The sequence below is a fragment of the Vombatus ursinus genome, unplaced genomic scaffold, assembly GCF_900497805.2.
Source record: "Vombatus ursinus unplaced genomic scaffold, bare-nosed wombat genome assembly UNPS02014817.1, whole genome shotgun sequence".
In the NCBI taxonomy this organism is placed as follows: Eukaryota; Metazoa; Chordata; class Mammalia; order Diprotodontia; family Vombatidae; genus Vombatus; species Vombatus ursinus.
Genome location: NW_020954595.1, coordinates 3,702,534 through 3,726,944, shown reverse-complemented (window position 1 = coordinate 3,726,944; position 24,411 = coordinate 3,702,534). Strand labels below are relative to the sequence as shown.

Sequence of the window (24,411 nt, the reverse complement as noted above, 5' to 3'; positions counted from 1 at the left end):
TCTCCAGACATTTCCCAGGGATCTCTACGCCTCAACGAAGTTAACATTCTTATGCTTATAGATCTCCAGGGTGTTAAGGATTGGTGGGCAGTACTAGATGAGAGAGAGAGAGAGAGGAAAGACAGGAAGAAGAATTAAAGAAAACAAAGCCATGATCTTTTAATCTTTGAAATTAATTTAACTACAAATTGTGCCTAAATGAGCTTAAGTGATTGTATTGATGTCCAATATTGTTTTCAATAATTTTTTAAAAGTATACAAAACCAAACAAAAAACTAAGATCATTTTTACCCTGCTAGTTTTTCTTCTTAATCTGGTGACATTGACTTTGTTCATACAAAAGCTATTTAACTTTACCAAATCAAAATTGATTATTTTATTTTTTGTGAACTCGTTTATTCTTTATTTGATTACTTGTTTTCCCCCCAAAATAATTCTGAAATTATAATTATGATGATAACTAGCATTTAAATAATGCTTCAAGGTTTGCAAATACTTAACATGTCTTATCTCAAATGATCCTCACAACAACCCTGTGAAGAATTTGCTATTAGAATAGTCATTGTACATATGAAGAAAGTAAGGCTGAGATCTTAGGTGATTTGCTCAGAACCACACTGCTAATATGTCCCAGGAAAGATTTGAATTCTGGTCTTATTGACTCCAAGCTCCATTGTGCATATGCCTGTTCTTCTCATCTCATGTGTTTGTATATGTATGTATATATGTATGTATGTATGTATGTACGCACGTGTGTGTCTTGTGACAAGTCATGCTTAAGTATCCTATTCATTTGGACCTTGCTGTGGTATATGGTCTAAGTTGCTGGTCTAATACTAGTTGCTTCTAAATTCATTACCTACTTTGTATAGCACCCTTTCCAGTCTTCCTGGACAATCAGGCCCAGAGACTTAACAATCTGCTTTTCTTCCTTCTTTCCCCAAGCTGATTACCTTTCATTATTTGAATGAACAAGTCTAATCTGTCCATTTTTCAGTCATGGCAATCCACAAAAAAATATAATAGCAATAACAATAATAATAACAATGCATAGTAATCCTCATTCTTGTGGCTCCATTGCATTGTATAATCTTATCTTTTTGGAGGAAAGTAATGATTTTCTTTTCTCCCCAGCCCCTAGCATAGTGTCTTACCCATAGTAGGCTCTCAACAAACAAACAATCGTTTGGAATTGAGTTGGCTTCCACAGTGACAGAAACAGAGTTGGGTAAATGGTATCAAACCAATGACCCCCCCACCACCAAGTTAAGGTAAAGGAGAATGAGGAGAACATTCAGAGGCCATAAGGTAGAAGACAGGCAGTTTGTTGACACTCTGGCATCAATTTCCACTCCCCTCAGCTTCTCTCTTCTACCTCAACCCTTTTAATCCACATACTTAGAAGAATCCATGGTGCCCACCTGGCACAGTTATTCATTTTATTTTAATGTTGACTTGGATCTTAATGCCAATCCTACTCTTCTTCTTTAAGAAGATATCAATACTCTGAAGTTTCTTTTTCAAAGGTGAACACTCCACAGATACCATGGAACTAGAAGAGAAAGTCCCAGTAAGTTAAATAATAATAAATAAACTGAAAATTATAAAAATAGGAAATGGATAAAAGGGAAGATATTGACTTGGTTATTGCCATTTCTTTTTTTCAGAGATACAGAGCAGGGAATGTGATTATCAGAACAAAAGTGGGCTAAGTGAGAGAGAGCTGTACTTGGTGATCTCTAAAGTCTCTTCCAGAACTAAACCTGTGCTTATGTGGGAACTAAGACATGATATTTAGATATGAATCATGTGTATAGAAATGACACCAACAGAGGGGGACAGAAAAGATCACTGAGGGAGACTTCAGAGAGAGAATAAAAGGAGGCCAGAAATAATGAAGGAAGGAAGGAAGGAAGGAATGAATGAAGGAAGGAAAAAAAAAAAAACATTTGTTATGAACTTACTTTGTACAAATCCTGGGCTAAGTACTCAGCATACAAATATAAAAGCTAAGAGTGGCTGGAAGGCAAACAGGCATGCTAGCAGCAAGGATTTGATGTGCCAGATACTGTGCTAAGAGCTGAGGATAAAAAGAAGGGAAAAACAATCCCTGCTCAGAGAAACTCACAGTCTAAAAAGGGAGAGAGCGTGCCACCAACTATATACAAGCAAGATATATTCAGGATGAATTGGAGATAGTCAACTCAAGAAGCTTGTATTTCAATAGAGAAAGGCAATGTATATAGAAGAATGGTGTCTTCTTCAGAGGGAGATCAAAGAGATTGGTGATTAGAGTAATAGTACAATTGATTGACATCATTAGTTTGAATGGTAATTTTAATTTGACTACTGTCCTCTGAGCTAGCTTGGAAAGTATGTATATGAGGGAAGGGTCCACATTCTAGTCATGGCATGGAAATGTCTAGCAAGTATCACGATAGACGTAAGACTGGACAAGATAATGTAAAATGCTCGCCAATCAGCCCAGGATCAGAGGGGTAGAAAACTGTCAAATTTAGTCATTGCTTATTATTATTATTATTATTATCATTATTATTTGCTAAGTAGATTATCCTGAGATAGTTTGTAAATGATACAAGACAGTGGACAACAAACAGATGTCAAATGATACAGATCTTGCCATGTTCTACTATCCCTAGCAACAACAGCAGGACTGCCATATTTTGGGGTAGTTAGGTGGTGCAGTAGATAGAACTCTGGCCTTGGAGTCAGGAGGACCTGAGTTGAAATTCAGCCTCAGACACTTGACACTTACTAGCTGTGTGACCCTGGGCAAGTCACTTAACCCGATTGCCTCACCAAAAAGAAAAAAAAAAAAACAAAACTACCATATTTTATCACTAACAATAGACTCTCCAATGAATTGAGAATGTGATTTAAAAGGGACTTTAAGATGAAGGCAATGAGAGCAGCTAAGCCTTATCAATTTTTCTTTTGAATTTATATATAAGATAATACCGTAATAAAATGATACCACCAATATACATTGGAATTCTTTTTGCAACTTATAGTCTTAGGGAGTTGTTTGGGATACAGTATGTGGCAGAGAAGGGACAGATCTTCCTGACTCTGAAGTCAGCTCTCTACCCACTATACCATGGTGGGCTCTCAAATGTATACAGAAGAAATCCATCTGAAGGTAATGCAATTAAAAAAAAAACATTCAGAGACCAATTATCAACATATTTTAAAGAAGAAAAAGAAGGGAAGAGATCATAAATGTATTTACCCTGATTATAAATGGATACAGAAGGTATTATGAACCATTGACCTGTATGCCCACTTTCTCTTTCCTATAGAATTTTTGTGACAATGGCTTATGCGTGCAGGATAAGTGTCTTTGATGGAAACACGAGAACAGTCAAGTGATTTTTCTAGAGCAAGCCCATCTTTCCAGCCCCACAACTGACTGAGAGGTGTGGAAAATATCAGCTTCCACTCTGTTTATTGATTTTTAAGAAAGCCTTCAATTCAGGGGAGCAGATTACACCTTCAAGGCTTTCCTTGTTAGCAACCTAGCAGGTGGGAGTCTGGGGGAGCAGGTTAATCCACAGCAAACTGCGTAAATCAGGGGAGGAGAAAACAAGCTCGCATAGAATTGGACATGAGCTCCAGCTCAGCCAGATTGTCCTGAGAATGAGCCACAGATCTTGAGAACCACAGAGGCACCTGGGGGACATTCCATCCCCCAGGCGTGGGCCCTGCGTGCAGGCGATGGGAGAGGGAGAGACATTGATTGAGTCCAGTGTTCCATCATAGCCAGGTGTAGATGAAGCTGATTGAACACTAGGGAGACCAGAGGAATGGGGTCCCTGGGTTTCCATTCTCTCTCCGCTCTCATCCATTCTCCATACAGCTACCAAAGCCAAAATCTGAATATGGATTCTTCTACTCAATCAAGTCGAGAGCCTCCCTATTGTGGCTAGGATAGAATATAATGTTAATTCCTGTTTAGCTTTTAAAGCTTTGCGTGAATTGGCCTCACACTATCTTCCCAACCTCATTGGGCTTTATTTCCCATCCTGTATTCTGATTTTCTCTCAGTTCCTCACACTTGACAATCTCTCTCCAATCTTTGTACCTTTGTGCGTTCCTGGAATGTAGCTGCCCTACATGCAAGGAATGGGTTTGCCCCTTACCTCTACCTCTGCCTCATAGAGTACCTCCCTCCTTTAAGATGAGACCATCTTCTGAATGAAGCTTTTTTTAATTCCTCCGAGCATTAGTTCGAACTACTTCGCATTTCACCACTTTGAATATGTTTATTTTAATTCATTCTTTATTCCTGCTGGTTATCTTTTTACATCTACTTGTTTCTACCACTAGAATGAATATACTCTCCTGGTAGGTAGGAAATATTTCATTATTTATACTTGTATTCCCCAGTGACTACTGCAGTGCCTTGATGCACATAGGTGCTAAATAATCACTTGTTGATTAATTGATTCACAAGCATAATTGACCTTGGTGGCTCAGGTATCTAAGTTAATCCACTCTCTCATAGAATTTATTTTTTCTGCCTTCCCAAGCGGTTTGCTTAAACACAAGATACAGAATGAATTGGTGTCTGGGTCATCTGTGAAGAATGCCATAACCATGGGGGTTGCCATAGGCCAGGGCTGTGGAAGAGGATGGAGCATAGACTTAGGGCATCACTGTTGCCAAAAGACATCTCTCTGAAATATAAGAGCTCTTGCATATATTCAATCTTTTGGCTGGGTCACCAGCCAAAATATTTTCAAGATCTCTTCAAGATATTTTTGTATGGCATCCATCTGGTGTCTTCCTTTTTTTCTTCCAGTAATGACTTGAGCAGAGATCTTAGGCCCAAACTGGAATTGTATTGGTATAAGAAGGTAGTTTCCAATGAAGAAACTCCTTTCACTAATGTCCTTTTTAAGAGATGCCTGGGATGCTAAGAACATGAGTGACTTGCCCTGAGACACACATCCAACATGAGTAACTTGCCCTGAGACACAAATCCAATATATACATATATTGGATTTCTATATATATTTATATATATGAGCAGAGTAGAAATGAGGGGTCATGACTAAGAGATAACTTTGTTCCAAGACTTACTGAGAATCATCATCAAGATGTGAAAATAGAGCTATGTAGATTTGGGAGAGGTGTTCACACCAGTGCCATGGAAAACATTTGTCATCGAGTTTCAAAGAAAGAAGGATAGCCTGCCAATGGCAAGACTTTCCCAATTCTCCTTTTCACTGGTGGTATCATGATAATCGGTAGAATGTAGTCCCTTCAAGGGCCCAAACTGTTTCAGTTTTGTATTGTATCCTCAGCACTTGGCATAGTTCCTGGCACATGGAAGGAAGGCACTTTGTAAGTGTTTATTGATTAATTAGTACCAATTTTATATAATGCCAAGTACCACAAAGACTGTGTGTGTGTGTGTGTGTGTGTGTACGACAATGCAAAAATATTCTAATTAATCACATTGAAAAAAGTGGATGAGAAACAAGCATTAGTAAGATTATAACACCTGTTTGACAGAAAACCATCATTCAATGTCTACTCGTTTGATGGACACAGCAGACAGCTAATGATTGGGCCTAGAATTGACTAGAAGGAAGTATTTGGCTTAAATTGTACTTTGGAAATTGTACTTTCAATGATTCCTAAATGAAAAAGGCCTATCTTTTTATCATCAGTATTTTCCTGGTGATGGTATATGGGTAGGGACTGTGGTCCACCATGATTTCAGGAGAACAGGAAGTATTATAATTAGTACAGCATAGCTGATAGAACATTGGCCTCAGAGTTAGGAAGACCTGGGTTCACATTCCGATTCTGACACATCCTGGCTATGTCACACTGAATAATTCACTTAACCTCTCGGTGCCCTCGGGCAACAATCAAAGGCTATAGATTGCAGAGATAGTCCCAGCCTCCATTGGTAGGAGGAGTGCCTCATTGGAAGATCCCTACATTGCTTATAAAATTACAAGTCTGGGAAAGAAAAAGAGACAGAGTCCAAGGGCAATTGTGTGAAAGCAGATTGTGGGATACCAACAGTGATGGCTTACCTGTAAGAAGATGAGGAAAAGACATCATCAATGAGGTTGATGTTTAAAAAAGGAGATTGGCTAGGTGATCCAGCCAAAAGTCAATTAAATATCAGTAATAGTGCTATCAGTGCCTAGATCATATGATGCAATATGGGAATTGCACAGTTTAGATAAGACAAGGAGGCAGCAGAAAATTGGTAGAGGGGAACATGGAACTTGGATCCAGAGGAGAGCTAGATTCAAATACCAATTTGCTACTGACTAGCTAGATAACCGTGGGAAAGTCAATGATGCACTCTGAGCCTCAATTTCTTCTTCTATAAAATGGAGAAGATCCGATCTGTGATAACTACCTCATGGGGTTATATCAAGTGAGGTAATATATGGGAAATTTGTGTGTTTAATACCCTAAACTCTATGTCTAAGCATTCAAACTAATAACCATTTATTAAATGCCTCATACAGAAGGAGAGAAGCAATGTGAGATGGTGGTTAGGGTGCTGGACTTGCAGTCAAGAAGACCTGGTTCAAGGCCTGCCTCTGATGGTCACTACTAGCTTTGTGAGCATAGACAAGTCACAGACTTTTGTCTTGCCGCTAGACTCTGGTGACTCCGGAAGAGAGAGTGAGGCTGATCACTTGATGCAGCCCTGCCTCACTGAAATCCAATTCATGTACAAGCCAAGACATCACCCTTGTAACGTCTGTATTCGAACAAAGGCGAAACAACAATAACAACAACAAGGCTATTAAGTTATGGATGGATTTCAAGATGCGTTAGTGTAGGGAGCCTTTATATGGGGAGTTCTCAAACTGTTGGTCCTTGCAACATTTTTGACATGGGCAAATGGCTTTATATTAGGGGATAGGTAGACAAAAGGAAATACAGGCCCTGCCCTCGGGTACTTACATTCTACTAGAGTAGAATGCCTGTACTAGAGCTAAGTGGTTGTAGTGGTTAAAGTGAGTCAGGAAGACCTACCTCAGACACTTACTAATTGTGTGACCCTGGGCAAATCACCTAGCTTCTGTCTGTCTCTGTTTCCTCAACTGTGAAATGGGGATAGTAATGGCACCTACATTCCCAGATTGTTGTGAGGATCAAATGAGATAATATTTGTAAAGCACATTGCAAAACTTAAGCACTATCTAAATGCTAGCCATTGTTATTGATGGAATACTAGATATACTAACTTCTTTGATTTTTCTGGGAAACAAAAGTAATAATAAGCCTTACAACCATCTGTTGAAAATTTTTGGCAAAACATGAGTAAGAATTATACAGAATGAGAAGGTATGACAGTAGCTTGGAGCTTGTCAGAGAGGGGAATAATCCCACCCATGTAATAATTTATGAAGGTCAAAGGCATATTAGCTATTGGAAAGGACTGATAAAGAGACCTCATCATTCAGTCCGGTGAAGGAAGCTAGGGTGGGTAGGCTTGGAAGTTTGGGCGGTTAGCCTTCATTCTCCTCTTTTTCCAGTAACCTCTCTTGGTTTGGTAAGTTTAGGATCCAGGGGAGGCTTCGATCCTGTTGACATTTTGTGCGTGCCTTCTCTTGGCATTGAGGGAACAAGTGAGGACTACAGCTTCTGCCCCTGGAGGAATGTTCCAACCCCCTCTGCATCCTGGGTGAAATGTTCTTATCCTGGATTCATCTGTACCCTTGAATCAGCCATGAATGACCCACTCTAGTACCTGCTTGGCTCGGTGACCTTGTTTCAAGGTTGGCAGGCTTGGCTGTGATTATCATTGCTGCTACTAGCACCCTGTTACTGGCTCGCTGGTCTTGGGTCATTCTTGGCCCCTTCCACTAGAGGGACATGGGCCTAGTTTTCTTTCATTTGTTTAGCTTTTTCAAAAAAGCCTATTTAGAAATCTCAGATTCCGCCGTAGGTGTACTATAACTGCAATCTGTGTGAGATTCTCCAGGATGACTGAGACTTACTTGGGTTCCTTGGAGACAAAAGTAGATGGTTTTTAGTACTTGGAAAACTTAAAATATGTTTTGGGGGAAGATTTTTCCTACATGAAACTCCCTGTAGTATTCATTTCCATTCAATTCCACAAGCAAAAAGCCATGCAGCCAAATGGGATGAGAGCTGGCTTAAGATTTAAGGAGAAATGGGTTCAAGCTCCGCCTCTGGTGTATAGTGACTGTGTGACCCTGGTAAAGTCACTCACCCTCATTGTGCCTCAGGCAACTCTCTAAGAAGATAAAGGGCAAAGCATGGCCCAATTTGCATTAGTTGAGGGAGTCCCCTACCCCGATGAAATCAGATTTCTCAAAAATGATTGCTCCAGACATTGGGGAAACAAATACTAAGATGACAGAGCCCATGCCCTTGCACGACTTAAATCATGTTTTATGTCTGGCACAATATCCATAATACTTGAGTTATTTTACATAATGCTGCAGCAAAGTCATTCAGACCTATTTACAGTTTGGCAACATGACATGGGCATCCACATCCATCCATTTCCTTTTATAAATGATGGAGGGGAAGGGGAGTTTTCCTCATATACAATCTATGAGACATATTTGTATGGAGAACACTTTTGTAATTTTTTCCCTTTTCACCATGTCCACCCCACCCCCAACTTGATTCTCACCACCTTAGATCTGGGGCAGATCTGGGGCTGCGATGGGATTAGAGCAGAGACAAAGGAAACAGTTTGTAAGGCCCCAAGTAAGTGTGAAACCTTTGAGGAATAGCACCGGGATCTCTCAGAAGTAAAATTCCTTTTCTGCAGAAACAATTCCTCATGAAATTGCACCACCATAGCACCTCCAACCCACCTCCATAGTTCAGTGGTATGAAGTGAATCTCACCATCTCCTCTCCACCTCAAAGACCAGAGCCTCAAAGTGAGGGCTGCTTTGCCAGGTGAGAGGCAGCCAAAGATGGCAGCCAGAACACATCCACCATGGGCAAGGGTCCGACTCATCCTAGTGACTTTTCTCTGAAGGTTTGTCAAAGCTCATCACCCGTACATTTTCTTTGGTGCAGACAGAAAAACAAAACAAATTAACAAGATTTGCAAAAGGATGAAATTTCCCCTCCAAAAAATTTGGGATGGTCAAGCAATACCTAGCAGCACAACAGCTATGGGTAGTGTCCCATGGTGAGAAAAGGGTCCTTGGTACTGGAGACAGGGAAGATATAGGTTCAAATTCAGCCACTGACATGTGTTGGCTCTTGTGACCACAGACACCTCACTTAACCATTCATAATGATTTTTTTTAAGATTATAGGTTACAGATGAGCTGCTAATCCATGCTAGTGTACCAGAGGAAGGTGTTTCCTTGCCAGGAGCTCCTGAGATTCAGTCCTTACTCCGGCAATGTAGATAGATGGATAGACACATAGATAAACAAAGAAACAAGCAAACAAGTAGGTGACAGGTAGATAAATAATAACTAGAGAAATATTCAAAAGACATCAAAAGTACTTTATGTTCATAAAAAAAAGAGAAAAAAAAGCTAACTTATCTATCCAGCTAGAAAAAAAAAAAAGATGAGTTTAGTCTGACGGCTGCTGCTGTACAGATCATCGTAATGGCCAAGCATGCTTTCCAGTGCTATGTACGCTATTTGGGGAACCTACAGGCTCCTTCTGTTCATGCCTTGGAAAGTGATCTGACAAATCCTTCCCTTTCAACAGGACGATAAGGTATTAAGTATCAAGGGGCCGAACCTGACTCACGAGGCAAGAATGCCTCTGCCCACTGGGTCACTCTGTGGAGGGTCTTGCCTTCCATGTTGGTTCCCTCTCTAGGGGAAGGAAGTGGACCGATGTTGCCTCTCTTAGTGTTTGTTTGTTTAAGAGGAACTAAAAGTCAGGGATGAAGCAAATCCCCAGGCTCCACCCCACGTGAATGGCCGATAGCATTCGGGCTCCATTAAAAGCCAGTATTTCAGCTGTCTGGGAAAGGTTAATGATAATTGACATGAAATGCATGTCGCCAGCTTCCTTGCATAATTGGATATTTATTCCTACAGCTAAGTAAACAGGCAGTTCCAAATTGCGTGTTTCTCTCTAATTGGGATTAATTTTATGTGTCTTTGCTAGGAAAATCCATTCAATCATTGACCGCCAAATATTTATGGAGCATCCATCTAGTGCTTGTGGAGCAGTGTGGTGTAAGGGTTAGAGCACAAGACTCGGAGTCAGAAAGTCATGGGGATCCAAGGACCATGGTCCAGTAGAAAGGCCAGAGGCATCCACTGCTGGGACTCACAGGGACTCAGGGGACCCACTCCTCTGTCCTCTGCACTAGCCATGTAGTTGTGCGCTGTGTTCATTGCTCTGGGATGCCCACCAGGTGGAATTGACTCCCCAGTTCCCTGACTCCTCCCCCCCATCTCGACTTCCCTCAGAGTTAGGATTGCTAACTACGGTGATGTTACTGTTGGCTCTAGTCTAGGGATCTCCCCCAAAAGGATGCAGTTTAAAAGAAGATATCCAATGTGTGAACATGAATCTGGGGTGGAGCTGGGCATTTATGGCTGCCTGGCAAAGGGAACGCTAACCATCAAGGAATCAGAGAAGAATTGGAACGGAATCCAACAGCCTCCTGTCACAAATACTCAGTTAGGAGTCTAGTTTTCCCCTTCCGTTAGGAGGTGAGCAGTTTCTCAAAGCCTGCTTTTGTCCATTTCACCTTTCTCCCAGGCTGGGCACAGCCCGATGAAAGAAAGGTGACTCATCCCTTGTTTGGAGCCCAGTGCTTGCTACTGCTCTTCCAACTATTACCACTCTAGTGGACAGAGCAGTCACTGCCTTGCTGGCCTTTGAGAACTCCAAGACTTTCTGAAACTCACAGGTCATCCATCCTGAGATTGTTGCTCAGAAGGAAACACACACACACACACACCAAGATTTGATGAGGTAGGCAGAACACAAACTTGATGCTGTAAGGGACTAGGTGTGGGGCAAGGGTTCCTCCCCTCTTCCTGGCTATCCCAAAATCAACGATAAATCATCTTTGATATAGTAAAGGCAAAGAAAAACGATGTTTCTGAGGGGCAGGTTGTTTCATTTGACTGTCAGTCATGTCTGACTCGTCATGGAGTGGTCTTTCTTTTCCTTCTCCAGCTTATTTTACAGATGAGAAAACTGAAGTAAACAGGATTAAATGACTTGCCCAGGGTCATACAGCTACTAAGTGTCTGAAGTCACATTTGAACTCAGGAAGATGAGTCTTCCTGACTCCAGGCTCCTCAATCTATGCACTATGGCACCACCTAGCTGCCCTAAGATACACCTGCACTAGGCTAATACGTCTGGAGCCGAAAAGGTCCTTGGAAACCATTTGGTCCAGTTCCCCACCCACTCTTCCCACCCAGTTACAGATGAGGAAAATGAGGCTCAGAAGGATTAAGTGACTTACTCAAAGTCATCCAGGCAGTAAGTGTCAGAGTTAGGATTTTAAGTCAGAAACAAAACAAACCTAAACGGCTATTATCTGCCCTCAGGAAGCTGTTTGTTTTTCTACTGAGCTATCTTAGCTGAATGGAAGTCTGAGTGGGTCCTAAAAGTATCCAGATGAAGTCTGTTCTGTTATTAGCAAACTAAATACTAGAGAAGCCCTCCTCTATGACGTTCTGGCCTGGGAGTCCACTGTGGTGCTTACCGCTTGCCTACCTTCCAATGCTAGCTCAGGATCCATCCCAACTGCCTGCAATGTCAGGATTAGAGCAAAAAGAAGCTTCTGCTTCCAATGCATTCCTAGCCCCAGACCTCTAACACTGCTCAATTGTGTCCATAGTCCGTCTATGGAGATAAAGATAAAATGCATTTCAGATAAGTATGATTAAAGGTAATTAGTGAGCTCATTTTGCTGTTACAGTAAATAGAAACAGATGTTCCTCAACATTAAACTAATGATAGAAACAAAAGAATCAAGAAAAATGGGAATTGGGGAGGGTGAGCCAAGCTCTCCTATTTACATGTTGTTTTATTTAGATCTTGTGATTGGCCACTTTTGTCCCTGCCTGAAGAATATAAATTGAATCAATTTCATGTTCTTTTTTTTTTCTTTTATTGTTTATTCATGTTACGCCATCAAACAAGCATCTTTGTGGGGTTCTTTCTGGATTCTTGTCCCCTTTGGTAGTTCTGTTATACTGTAATATTCCCATTTCTGTTGTGGATTAGATTTTTTTAATTGTATTTTTAGATTATAGTTTCAGGCACGTTTCTCGTAATGCGAAAGATATTTTGTATTTGGATTTTTGTGTGTGTGTGTGTGTGTGTGTGTGTGTGTGTAAGGCTTGGGCTCTGTTAGCTCTTTGATAACTTTACAGCTTCCACGTTTTCAGGGAAATGCAGGAGTCTCTGCAAGCCTTAAACAAGAGCACACCGTGGGCATAGTCTCTGTATCAGGAATCTCTTTTGTTATTCAAGTCTGCTTCTATTGTAGATAATATTTTGGGCTGCCCCCAGTTGTTCAATGACCACTTCTTAAGCAAAGGTATTTGTGGGAAACTTAGATTACTAAGTAATCCAAGGGTTTCTGCATGTAGAGACCTGTCGGCAAAGAACAAAACTGGCTAAATTTGATGAGAGAGCCAATGAATAACTAGTTTTCTTTAATTTTTTAAAAGAAATCATTGAAGTTTGAAATTAGTTGATTTGATGTAGGGAGGGTTCTATGTTTAACGATAAACTCAAAACTATTTTTAAAAGAATACATGCTTAAACATACCGCACACTAACTGTAACCTTGGACAAATCAGACAATCCCTTTAGACTCGGTTTCCTCATTTATATTAAAAAAAATGATAATGTTGAACTTGATGACCAGTGAGGTCACTTTCTATCTCTCAATCTATGACTATATAATTGCATGAAGTGACAATGTCAGTATCAATCAACACGAATCTACGAATCACCCACTATGTTCATATACTGTGCGAGAGAATGACAAACACAAAACAGCCCCTTGTGTATATATAGAAATGTAGACAAAATGAAAATAAGGTAATTTCTGGCCGGGTGGATGTGGGGAGGGTCAGGAAAAGCCTCCTAGAGATGATGTCATTTGAGCAGATCTTTATAGGAAACAAAGAATTCTAAGAAACTGAGATAAGAGGGCTTGGGAGGGAGCTTGTACATAGGCTTGGAGACGGGAGATAGCACAGCCAGTGAGAAAGATAGTAAGATACTCATCTGGATGAAATGAAGACTAGGTGAAGGAGATTAATCTAGAGTACCCCTGGAAAGCTAGGTTGGGGCCAGGATGTGAAAGACTTTAAACGCCAAATGGAGGCATTTGTGTTTTATCCTACAGGCAGTAGTGAGCCACTGAGGTTTAAGTCGGGGGAGCGTCATGGTCAAACTTGGATTTCATCAGTATCACTTCTGCAGTCGTACGGAAGATGCAGCAGCAGTGGGAGAGTTGAGGCAGGCTTGTCAATTTATAAGTAACTCCCTCTAATTAGATATTCCTGAAATGCCTAAGATTATACATGGGCAGATTTAGAAGTGTTGAGCTTAAAACAAAACAAAACAAAACAAAATTGCATAGCCATAGGAGATGTACCGTCACTCTAGTGTGGCTTTATTTTCTTCCACATGATTCTTTCCCTATGCCCAAATAGGGAAGGGTTGGGATTTTGTTGGTCTGGAAGCTCCTTCTTGTAAAGCATCTGACTTGTAACCCATGGGTTTAGAAAGTTTCTTAGGTTGAGATACTGAATTATCATTATCATTATTTACTTTATTTTCATTAGTAGGACTTTTCCTATTTAAAAATAATCCTCATGTTTAGAAAGGCAGCGTTAGAGAATGGACAGGGAGCACAAGATGCAAAATCAGAGAAATTCAGGCAGACATGTGTTCACGCGCCACCCTTGACCTTTGAAATCTATGTGGCCATCGTAGCGATCATCCACCTATCACTTCAAGTCTCAATTTTCTCTAGTGTAGAATAAAGGCTTGGGCCTAGAGGGCCTCTCTGGCCCTTTCCAGCTTTCCACATGATACTGGGATCCTTTTAATAAGTCCCTTCCCTTGTCTGGGCCTCAGTTTCCTCCTCTGTATAATAAGAATTGGACCAGATAACCTCCAAGGTTCCTTCCAGGTCAAAGGTCAGGAATCTGTCATTATCTTGGCCATAACGCTCCTTTGTGTGGACGTGACCCTACCGCTCATTGGACATTGAGGTTGCCCCTAGTTTTTCAGTTTTACAAACAACACAGCTATAAACATCTCTGTACAGATAGTTCTTTTGCCTTTTTTAAATGCTTCCCTGAGGCATCTTTCCCCGAATGGAATTATCATATCAGATGTTATGGTAGGGTTTATGACTCTCATCATGTGTTTCCAGACATCTCTTCTAAAGGTTGTGCAGCTTTGCCATGCTACCAGCAGCATATGGGTAGACATGAGAGGCATGGTCTTTTTTTTTATGACCTATTGCTTTACTGATTTCAATCCTTGGAGATCTGTTTCCCTATGTAAGCTTCTGAATTTGGATTTAGCTGTGGTATCCACAAATGACTACTTCACACATAGGAACCTGACATAACAAAAAAAAAATAGTGAGTGAGGGACATAAGAAAGAGTCAGAGACATAGAGACAGAGACAGAGGAGGAAGAGAAGAAAGGGAGACGGGAGGGAGATGGGGGGAGGTGGTGGCTGTAGTCTTTAGACTCAAAAGTCCCACTCATATATTGCTTTACTCTCTCTATTATGAGACTGTTGCTCAGTTGTTTTAGTTACGTCTAACTCTTTGTGATCCCACATGGGGTTTTTTTGGCAAAGATACTAGAGTGGTTTGCCATTTCCAGTGAATTAAGGCAAACAGATTAAGTGACTTGCCCAGGGTCACATAGCTAGTGAGTGTCTCATATCAGATTTGAAATCAGTTCTTCCTGAATGCAGGCCTGGCGTTCTATTCCCTGTACCACCTAGTTGCCTATACCCATTTTACAGATGAGAAAACAGAAATTCAGAAAAGGGAGATAATCCATTCCTGACCACAAGTAAATTGGTGTTTGGGAGTCAATACTACATCCTTTGAATCTAAGTCCAAAGCTCGTTCCACTCTAATACATTACTTGTCCTTAATGAGGACTGATCTCTCATCTCTCTCTCTGGAGCAGGCATATTAAAATTAAGTACTGAGCTTCAGAGTAAAGGCTGCACTCAGTTTTATGGGGACCAATCCAGGTTGACAACAGCAGCTTTCCGTATATTTTATATGCTAATTTCCCAATCTGTTCCTTCATGATCTTATTATACTTCGTGATATTGCACCAAGTCAAAATGCTGAATCTGGACCTTCCAGAAAACCTTGGGTGCATTGCAACATGGCGGCCATTGCACCATGAGGTTTGTTAATTTACTCACTCACACAATCATGGAGTTGCAGAATCCATAGGGCCCCCAGAAGACCCCAATTGAGTCTCGTCACAATGCTCCAACTTTGGGTTGGAGACCTTCAGTGAAGGAGAGCCAGCCCCCCACCTCCTGAATCTGCCTCTTCTACTTTGGGATAGTTCTCATGGTTAAGAAATTCTGCTTGAGCCCAGGTCTAAATCTGCCTTTGGTCTGAGAGAACCAAAGATAACAAGATTTATCCTTCTTCTCAATGTCAGCCCTTCACAGAATTAGCGCCAGCCAGCACATCCCCCTATGTATTCTTATCTTTGGTCTATACATTGCCAGCTCCGTTGAGTGATTCCTGATATGACCCATTGCATTCACCATCTCGGTGTCCCTCTTCAGCATACTCTCCATCTTCTCGTTACTATCCCACTGTAGTGCCCAGAGTTAAATGCAGACCTCCAGAAGCAGGGAGAGGGCTGGCGATCCAATTATCTCTGGGCTGACCCTACGTTAACCACCTACTGTGTGAAGAGCACTGTTAGGTATTAATGTAAATCCAAAGCTAAAGCCTACGTTGTGTCTCTGACCCTAACTAGTCGTTTGACCAACAGGGTGCACCGGAGAGACCGCTGAATTTGGCATGAGAAAATCTCGCTTCAAATCCCTTCTCACTCAATTCCCATGTGACCCTTTGTGACTCCTTCCCATGTGTTAGGGGCCTGTTGTCTCATCTGTAAAATAACGGGATTGGATTAAATGTCCCCAGAGGTCCCTTTCTCTCCAGAGTTCTGGTCCTGTGATCTGTGAGCAAATGACAAGTTCTCGGAGCCTCATTTCCCAGTGTTTGTGCCAAGAGTGCTGAGAGGAAGGGCAGCTATGGCAGCAGGAGTGTAAGAGGAAGCAGTTTAGGGAAGGGGCTAGAAAACCTCCCTGGAAGCCCGAGACCTTCTCCAAGTCCCTCCTCAGACACATGGAGCAGGGCACCAGAATCAGGATCCCTGGGTTTGAGGTCCAATTCAGGCACTTAGCAGCCTTTGAATTTAGCAAGTCATTCAACCTCTCTGACCCTGATCCCTCATTTGTAAAATAAGGAAATTGGGCTGGATGTCCCTCCTCAAAGGTTACTTACTGCCAGTCTAGATCTAGGATGCTCTGGTACTAAGATACAGCCTAGCTGTGGGACCCTAGGCAAATCACTTAACCTGGTATCATGTGCTGAGCTGGGCTTATGGGAAAGGGCAGATATTGCATTGACTTGATTAAGTGAAATGGAAGGTCCATTCTAAAATATTGCCACACAGAGGGTTCAGTGTAGCCAACCACTCTGAGTTGTGACCATTTACGTGATCAAGTTCCAAGTTCATTGTTTTTGCTGTGTGTAAGATAACAGGGTGGGTATCTGAACCTTCAGCAGATTTGCTCTTCTGACATCCATGTTGTTCCAATTCTCCTTTTCCCTTAGAATAGCCTAAAGGTGTGAGCAAGAGGTGTCAGGGATCTCCTTCCTTGGCTGACACATACCTCTGATATCTATCAGGAGTAATTCATGTCCGGGGCTTTGACTGAAGATGTCATACCCATGTTAGCAGTGGTAGACTTTCTCAAACAAGGGACTCACTGTCAGATCTTCTTCAATGGTCTTACACACACACACACACACACACACACACACACACACACACACACACCAGGACAAGAATTATTTAAAGGCATTGCAGAAATACTGTTGAATCTGATTTCCATTAACAATGGAAATAACCACAGGGCACTCTCAAGTGCCCACTGCAATATGTAGGCTCATAGATGGAGAACTGGAAGGGACCCTGGAGGTGGCCTCATCCAACCCACTTGTTCTACAGAGGAGGAAATGGCAGCCTTAAAAGGAGAATGGATTGACCAGACTGTAGATTCTACTTCCTGGAACCTCCAGCTTTCTGTAAGATTCATATCAGGCGCCACCTCTTACAGGAAGGATCCCCCTCCCCAAACTATCTTGTGGTTCCCTGACTGCTCACCTTCTGTACCTCATAGTGTTGGGACTCTTAATCTGGGTTCTCCACAGATTTTTAATATCATGATTTCTGTATTTCAGTAGAATTGTGTTTTAATTTTATCTATTTAAAAAACATCATTCTGAGAAGGATTCTTTAAGTTTTCCTGAGTCTCAAAGGAGGAGAGTCCACGACCTAAAGAAAGTTAAGAAGCCCTTTAGATTATATGTTGTTGAGGGAGGGGGTGTATTTTATTTTCTGTGAATAGAATAGAAGCTCCTTCAAGGGAGGCATATCTTCAGAGCCGTGTTTGAAAAGAAGCAAGGCATTGACATACTGCTCCTCACTGAAAGGGATGAGGGAAAGAAAAGGTTAGGTAGAGATTTGTATGTATGTCATGAAAGGAGAGACAGTACAGTTTAGTTGGTAGTGCTGGGCTCAGAATAAGGAAGACCTGAATTCAGATCTCATCTCTGACATTTATTAGATCCGTGACGTTGGGTAATTCATTGAACCCTTTCCTAGGCTTGAGACAATCACCTAGGGATTATTACTAAGTCTGGGTGGTGGCCCTGGACATCCATCAGCACTGGTGCAGGGAGCTCCCCCATAAGGAGCTGATCCTTCCCATCTTTGGCTAGTCATTGTTATTGTTTTCATGCCCTTCTTGGATCTTAAGCCCTTTTGGGGCTACATTTGTCATGGCTCTGTTCTGAGGGGAGAAACTTGGCCCCAGACTTCTCCCACTCTTCTAATGACGAGGGAGGTACAAACATTCGGTGTCTTTCCCAGGCCAGTGTGGACAATGATGCTGATCTTTTTGGTCTATGGGAAAGAAATATCTGCTTCTTCCCATGGACACATGACTCAGTGCCCCCTAGCAGTGCAAGCCATTGGGTGCCTCCCTCTGGAGGAAGGAGAAAGGAATCCTGACAGTCCACCCCCAGGGTGCCCCAGAGCCCCACTGTGGAAATCTGGGTCAGGCAAGAGGAGAAGAGACAATCTAGGCTTCTGCCACAGGGAAAATATCTTTAGAACTAGAGAAGCAAAAATTAGAGAAGATGGAAGCGACCAGTGGGTTTGCGGAAGGAAACTTTTTTCTCTCTCCTATGGCTCTGAACTTAGAGTGCTGTCAGAAAATATACCCTTAGTATTACTTCAAAATGTCAGCTGGATACATAGAAGAAATTGGAGATTCTAGATATCCTTTAAACAAAGAGGGGGGAAGCTTTGGGGTATAATGTATGCAGGTTACTTCTCATTATTCAGGAAATAGGATTATGGAGTAAAGCCATACTGAATTGGGGTTGTTGGGTCTCTTAAAAAGCATCTCCTTCCCCATGGTACTGTATACTTGAATATATTGAAAGACAACTCAGTCCACTTCAGTCTCTGCCCCAGTGCCTAATGCTGGAAAATTCAACTATTCCTTGCTGTTTTTTTTTTCCTTAGCCCCACCAGTGTTTCAGACACACAGATATCTCTCAGTGCTCTGGGCCATATGTTTTCTATGCTGACAGGGTGAACTCTGACTTGACTCAATCAATCCCCCTTCCCCCAATGCCTTTCTATAGTGCAGTATTTTAAGCCAAAATCTTGCTCCAGGGGACTTCCCAATTGAGGACTGTTTGCCTTTAACATCACTGCTTGTGTGTGAAAGCCCGTGGTTTCAATAGTTCACCCTCCCCCCCCTTTTTTTCTTTGAATCTTGGTTTTCTGGGGAAAAAAAGGGTTCTGCCATCCCATGAACCTCATGCTGTATGAGAGTATTATCCCATTTGCTTCACGCTTTATATTATTAAGTTTCTTTCTTCCCCCATGGTCCCTGTTTTCTGGTAAGGTTCCTCAAAAAGCCAGATGCTCAAGGCAAGTCAATTTCAATGATGTCTAAGTGGATGACTATTGCATATCATGAAAAACATGGACCCATTGGGGTCTGGAGGAGTAGCTGGCCACATCCATTAAGGCAGCATCCATTCACCAGACTTGCTCGGTCATTTATGAAGGGAGATTATTTCCCAGATTGAAAGCCAGTTAACACATCTGAAGCCCGATAAGACGAGGCAGTCTTGGTATGTTTCCTGTCCTGCAGTGATTAAAGGCAATGGAACTCTGGACTGGGAAAAGTTTTCCATGGTCGGGGGAACGCAGCAAATGTTTCTCCTGGTAATGCAATTAGGAAATATTGGCCCCAGCTAATGTAACTTAAACGAAACACGTTGTCCTCGTCAAACCTGGTCAAGTTGTCCAACAGGCAAAGCCTTGTCCAAGACATTAAAGAACAGGGGCATATAGGGTTCCCATGGAAACTCAGCTCGAATGCCGATTTGTGGATATGATCATAATCAGCCCCATAATCTAATATGACTGAATTAAAGGAAAAAGAATCTTAGTTATGAAGTCAGCCCCCTGTGTGTGTATTCTTACACATGCAGAAACCATATGGATGCTGACAGACACTATTTTCAAACTACTTGTTGGCTTGGGGGTAGGGCTTTCAGACTCCAGTTTTCATCTTCTATATTCATTGTTCATGATTTTCATATGTGCAGAGGAGTGGAAAGATTGGGCACTGGATTTGGAGGCAGAGGAACTGGGTTCAAATCCTGTCTAGGATACTTACTACTCACTAAGTGGATGTTCTTAGGTCAGTCATTACCCCAATCTGGCCTTTCGCTTCCTCTATTAAAAATAAAAGATTAAATTAGGTGACCTGTAAAGTTCCTCCCTCCAATTTTTTTATTCTATGCTGATATTTCTATATACCTATAGCTTCCCTTGCAACTCTAGATCAAGATCTCATTATCTCTAATAAGAAGCTTCTTGGTAAAGGAGAAAGTGTACTAGGTTTGAAGTCAGAAGGCTTGGATTTAAATCCATGCTTTGCCACCTAATTCCTGTGTGACATGGACACGTGGCTTAGCCTTTCTGGGTTTCAGTTTCCTCACCCTTAAAACAAGAGGCTTAGACTAGACAGTTTCTAATATCTCTTTAAACTCTAAATCATTTGTTCCTACAGACCTCCAACCCCTTACTTTTGTACTGGCTTTCCCATGAGCATTCCTCCAAACCACTGCCTCACGGAAACCTTCTTTTCCTTTAATATGAAGCTCACCATTGTTTTCTCCATGAGGCCTTCCTGATTCCCTCCCCCCCAGGTGTCAGTGCTCTCTCTCACAAATTGCCACTGATTTAGCTGCTGTGGCTACATTCGTACTTAATAAATTTATGTGTGTGTGGTTTAGATTTAGATATGTATTTGTTGCCTACCTGTGAGAAAACAGGCTTCTTATGAGTAGGACTTTATTTGTTCTTGTTTCTCCCACAGCAACCACAATGCCTGAAACAGAGCAGGGTTCAGTGGTCATCTCCATACAAATAACTCTTGGATATATATATCCAGTCCTCACCTCTCTCCTGAGCTCTAGTCCCACGTTGCCAAGAGCCAGTTGGGCATTTCACACTGGATGTTCCAATGGTTATTTCCGATTCAGTGCTCAAACCAGAACCTGCTGTCTTTTCCTCCAAACCATTCCCCCTTCCTAAATTGCCCTGTTCTATTGAGGGCAGCAGCAGCCTTCCAGACCCCCAGGTTCCTCACCTCGGTCCTCCTCCATTTCTCACTCTCCCTCCCACCGCCATATCCACTAAATTGTCAAGTCTTGTCGGCTGGTGTTTCATCCATCTCCTTCTCGTCATTTGCACAGACACCACTCTAGTTGAGGCCCCGTTGCCTCTCTTTCACACTATTATATGACTTTCCTATCAGGTCTCCCTGACTCCAATCTCACTCTGCTCCAACCCATTCTCCACGCAGCTTCTGTTTTGAAATAGATAAAAGTCAAGTCTGATCATGTGACTCTCAAACTCAGGAAATTCTAGAAGCTACCTCTTGCCTCTGGGGTTAAATACAAACTCCTAACTTGGCATTCCAGAAGATCGATAGTCAGCTTCAGCCTACCTTTCTGAGGTCATTGTATATTGTCTCCCCTCTCTTGTTCCTTTCTTCCTTTCTTATTCTTTCTTAATCTTTCTCTTTCTTACTTTCTTTCTCTTTCTTTCTTACTCTTCGTCACACTAGAAATTCTCCCTTTCACAGATGCTATTTTTCCAGTCAATCTTGCAGACTTAGGGTCCCCACACATGGCACTCTCTCTCCCATCTCTGTGCTTTGTATGAGCTGACCTACAGGACTGGAATGCTCCGTCTCCTCATCTTGGCCTCATGGCGTCATGGCGTCATGGCGTCCTTCAAAGCTAAGCTCATGGGTCAGAACCTACCGGAGGCCTTTTCTGATTCCTTTAGTCATTAGATCTGTTCCTCATGAAAAATGCTTAGCGTGTGTATGTGTATGTATTTATTTTCTCTGTTTGTGATGCTTTCTCACCTAGAATCAATGGATTGATTGATCAATATCCATTAAGCAATTACTATGTGCCAAGTCCTGAGCTAGGCACTGATGATACGAGAACAAATAATGCCCTACTCATCAGGAACCTGCTTTTAATGGGAAGGCAACAAAGACACATGAATACATACAGAACACCTATAAAGTGATTAACTGCAAATGAGGTCACCATAGTTAAATAAGAGGTCATTTGTGAGGGAGGGGACTTGGGGGAGTGAGGGAGAGGGGAGAAGACAATGAGTTAGATGCATATTAAAAGGAAAGGATTCTGTGAGGCAGAGACTGGGGAGAGGGGAGTGCTTGGGGACAGCCTGTATGAAGGTATGGAGATTGGAGACAGTGGTGTTTGTGAGGAACAAAGAGAAGGCTGCGTCCTAGAGAGTGGGAGCAGGGAGGATGTCCAGTGAATCTGGAGATGGAAGCTGGGGCCAGCTTATAAAGGGCTTCCAAAGTTAAACTGAAGAGTTTATATTTGATCCCAGAAGCAATAGAAAGGCAGTGGATTTGATGAGTAGAGGGATTCTGTGATCAGATCTGAGTGTAAGGAAAAGTGCTCTGGCAGAAAAGTGTGATATGGATCTGATGGAGAAGAGAATTGAGGGAGGAGAATAATTAATTAGAGAATAAATGGAGGCTTCAACTAAGGGGTGGAGCTCATTGAGAGAGATGGTATACAGAGAAGAAAAAACAGCAAATTCAGAACAGAAACTGGGATGAGCTGCCATGTTCTTGGACTTGTTAGCCCTTGGGACACAGTGTGTGCCTACTGTGACTGATCTATTTCAATTCAATCCAACAGATATTAATTGTGTTCTACCCTGTGCTAGGCCCTAGGGATGCAAAGCCCCAAACAAAATAAGCCTCGTGTTTAAGGAATTTACATTCTGTTCAAGAAAAGCTACATGTACACAGATGAATACTCACAGACTCATACAGATTCAAACAATGTTACAAACAAGACACACACACACAAAATTGGCAGGGGGTGTTCTAACCACTCTGTGTGTCTAAAACTCTCTCGACATGGGGTGAGACATGTCCCAAAGAACAAGAGTAGTGGGGAAGAAACAATGCTTTGTCTGGAGTCTGATAAATACTGCCCTATGTTCGAATTCCAGCTCCATTACTTAATGAATAGCCTGCGTGACCTTCAGCTGATAGTATTATCTCTGACTGCCTTGGTTTCCCCCTTTGTAATGAGAGGGGTTGGGATTAGGTGCTCTCCACAACCCCTTCCAGCATCACACCAGTGATGCTCTGTGTTACCAGTAGAGACAAACATAAGTGATACAGTGTCCGAGAAGCTTTAAGGAATGACATTTCAACCTACAAACATCCCAAGAGAAGACAACAAATCCAAAGGCTTGAGAGCCTTTAGCATACACTGAGAATGACTCTGGTCAAAGAATGAGACCTCTCTACCATGACCCCAGCTTCTAATGGAATATTCCTAGTAATGGGGCCACCCCTTCCTATTTCTTAAAGCAGATCATTCTTCTTCAGAAACTTTAAATATTTGGAAGGTTTGTTTTTATTTGTTTGTTTGTTTGTTTGTTTTCTATCAAAGTGCCTCCTTTAAATTTTTAGTCTTTGTCCCTAATTCTGTCCCTTGGGGCTCAAGCCCTTCCTCCACATGTCATCCCGGCAGACATTTAAAGACCTTTCTTTTTTATACTTAAGGCCTTAGGTCCTTTCCCTGATCCTCCCAGGGCTTTGTTTGGAAGTTTCTCACCATCCTGGTTGCCCACCTCTGGACTTACAATATCAGTCCTAAAACATAGCCCTCAGAATTGGATGGAATCTGGCTGGGGTAGAGTGGGATGAGCCCCTCCTTTGCTCTGGGCACTGGGCTACTATTAATGCAACCTAAGATCGCATTAAAGTTTCTTGCCTGCCGCGTCACAGAAGTAAGGAAGGACTTCAGCAAGTTATCCTGATTGCCCCCAAGACTGAGCGCCACTCCAAGATATGCCTGCCTGCCTTGCATTCCTAGGAACACTTTGCCCCAGGGAGAATCTGATACCAGGAATTGTCATTTGCCTGAAATTGGCCACTGTCCTTTGTCAAATTGATTGGCAAATACTTCTGGCTCATGTTGACTCCCAACTAGGTGGACAGATTGGCAGTTGAATGGGACATGTTTCCCTCTTAGAGATGCAGTGTGGTGTGATACATAGAAAGTGAACTGGGATTCAGGGAGATCTAAGTCCAAATCCTGCCTTGACACTTGCCAGCTATGGTTCCCTGGGCAAAGTCCTTCCAATTGAGACTCAGTTTCCTCATCTGTAAAAATAAAAATAACTTTGCCTATAGTACTTACCTCATAAGCTTGTCATGGAGCCTTCAGAATGGGTGTTGTACACTTTCAAGAGCTTTGTGAATGCCAGTTATAATTCATCTTTCATTTCCATAAGACCAACATATACTCAATGACAACATGTTTGTTAATAATAACCTGACCCCCTGCAAGGAGATACCAGCCCTAAACTGCCTGCCTTCTCATGAGTCCTTGCTGCTCATAACTCATGAGATGTCATGTTTATAGGAGACAGATGAAACAGATGCTGCTGGCGTCTTACATTGTATAAAGTATATAAATATAAAAGGCAAATATCGGCT

At 42.0% G+C, this 24,411-nt stretch overlaps 1 protein-coding gene across 1 annotated transcript in view; it reads left to right on the top strand.

Annotated features, from left to right (window-relative positions):
• CACNA2D3 (calcium voltage-gated channel auxiliary subunit alpha2delta 3) overlaps window positions 1-24,411 on the top strand; it is a 1,008,438-nt gene that overhangs the window by 857,887 nt on the left and 126,140 nt on the right. The gene's annotated exons all lie outside the window — the stretch shown is intronic.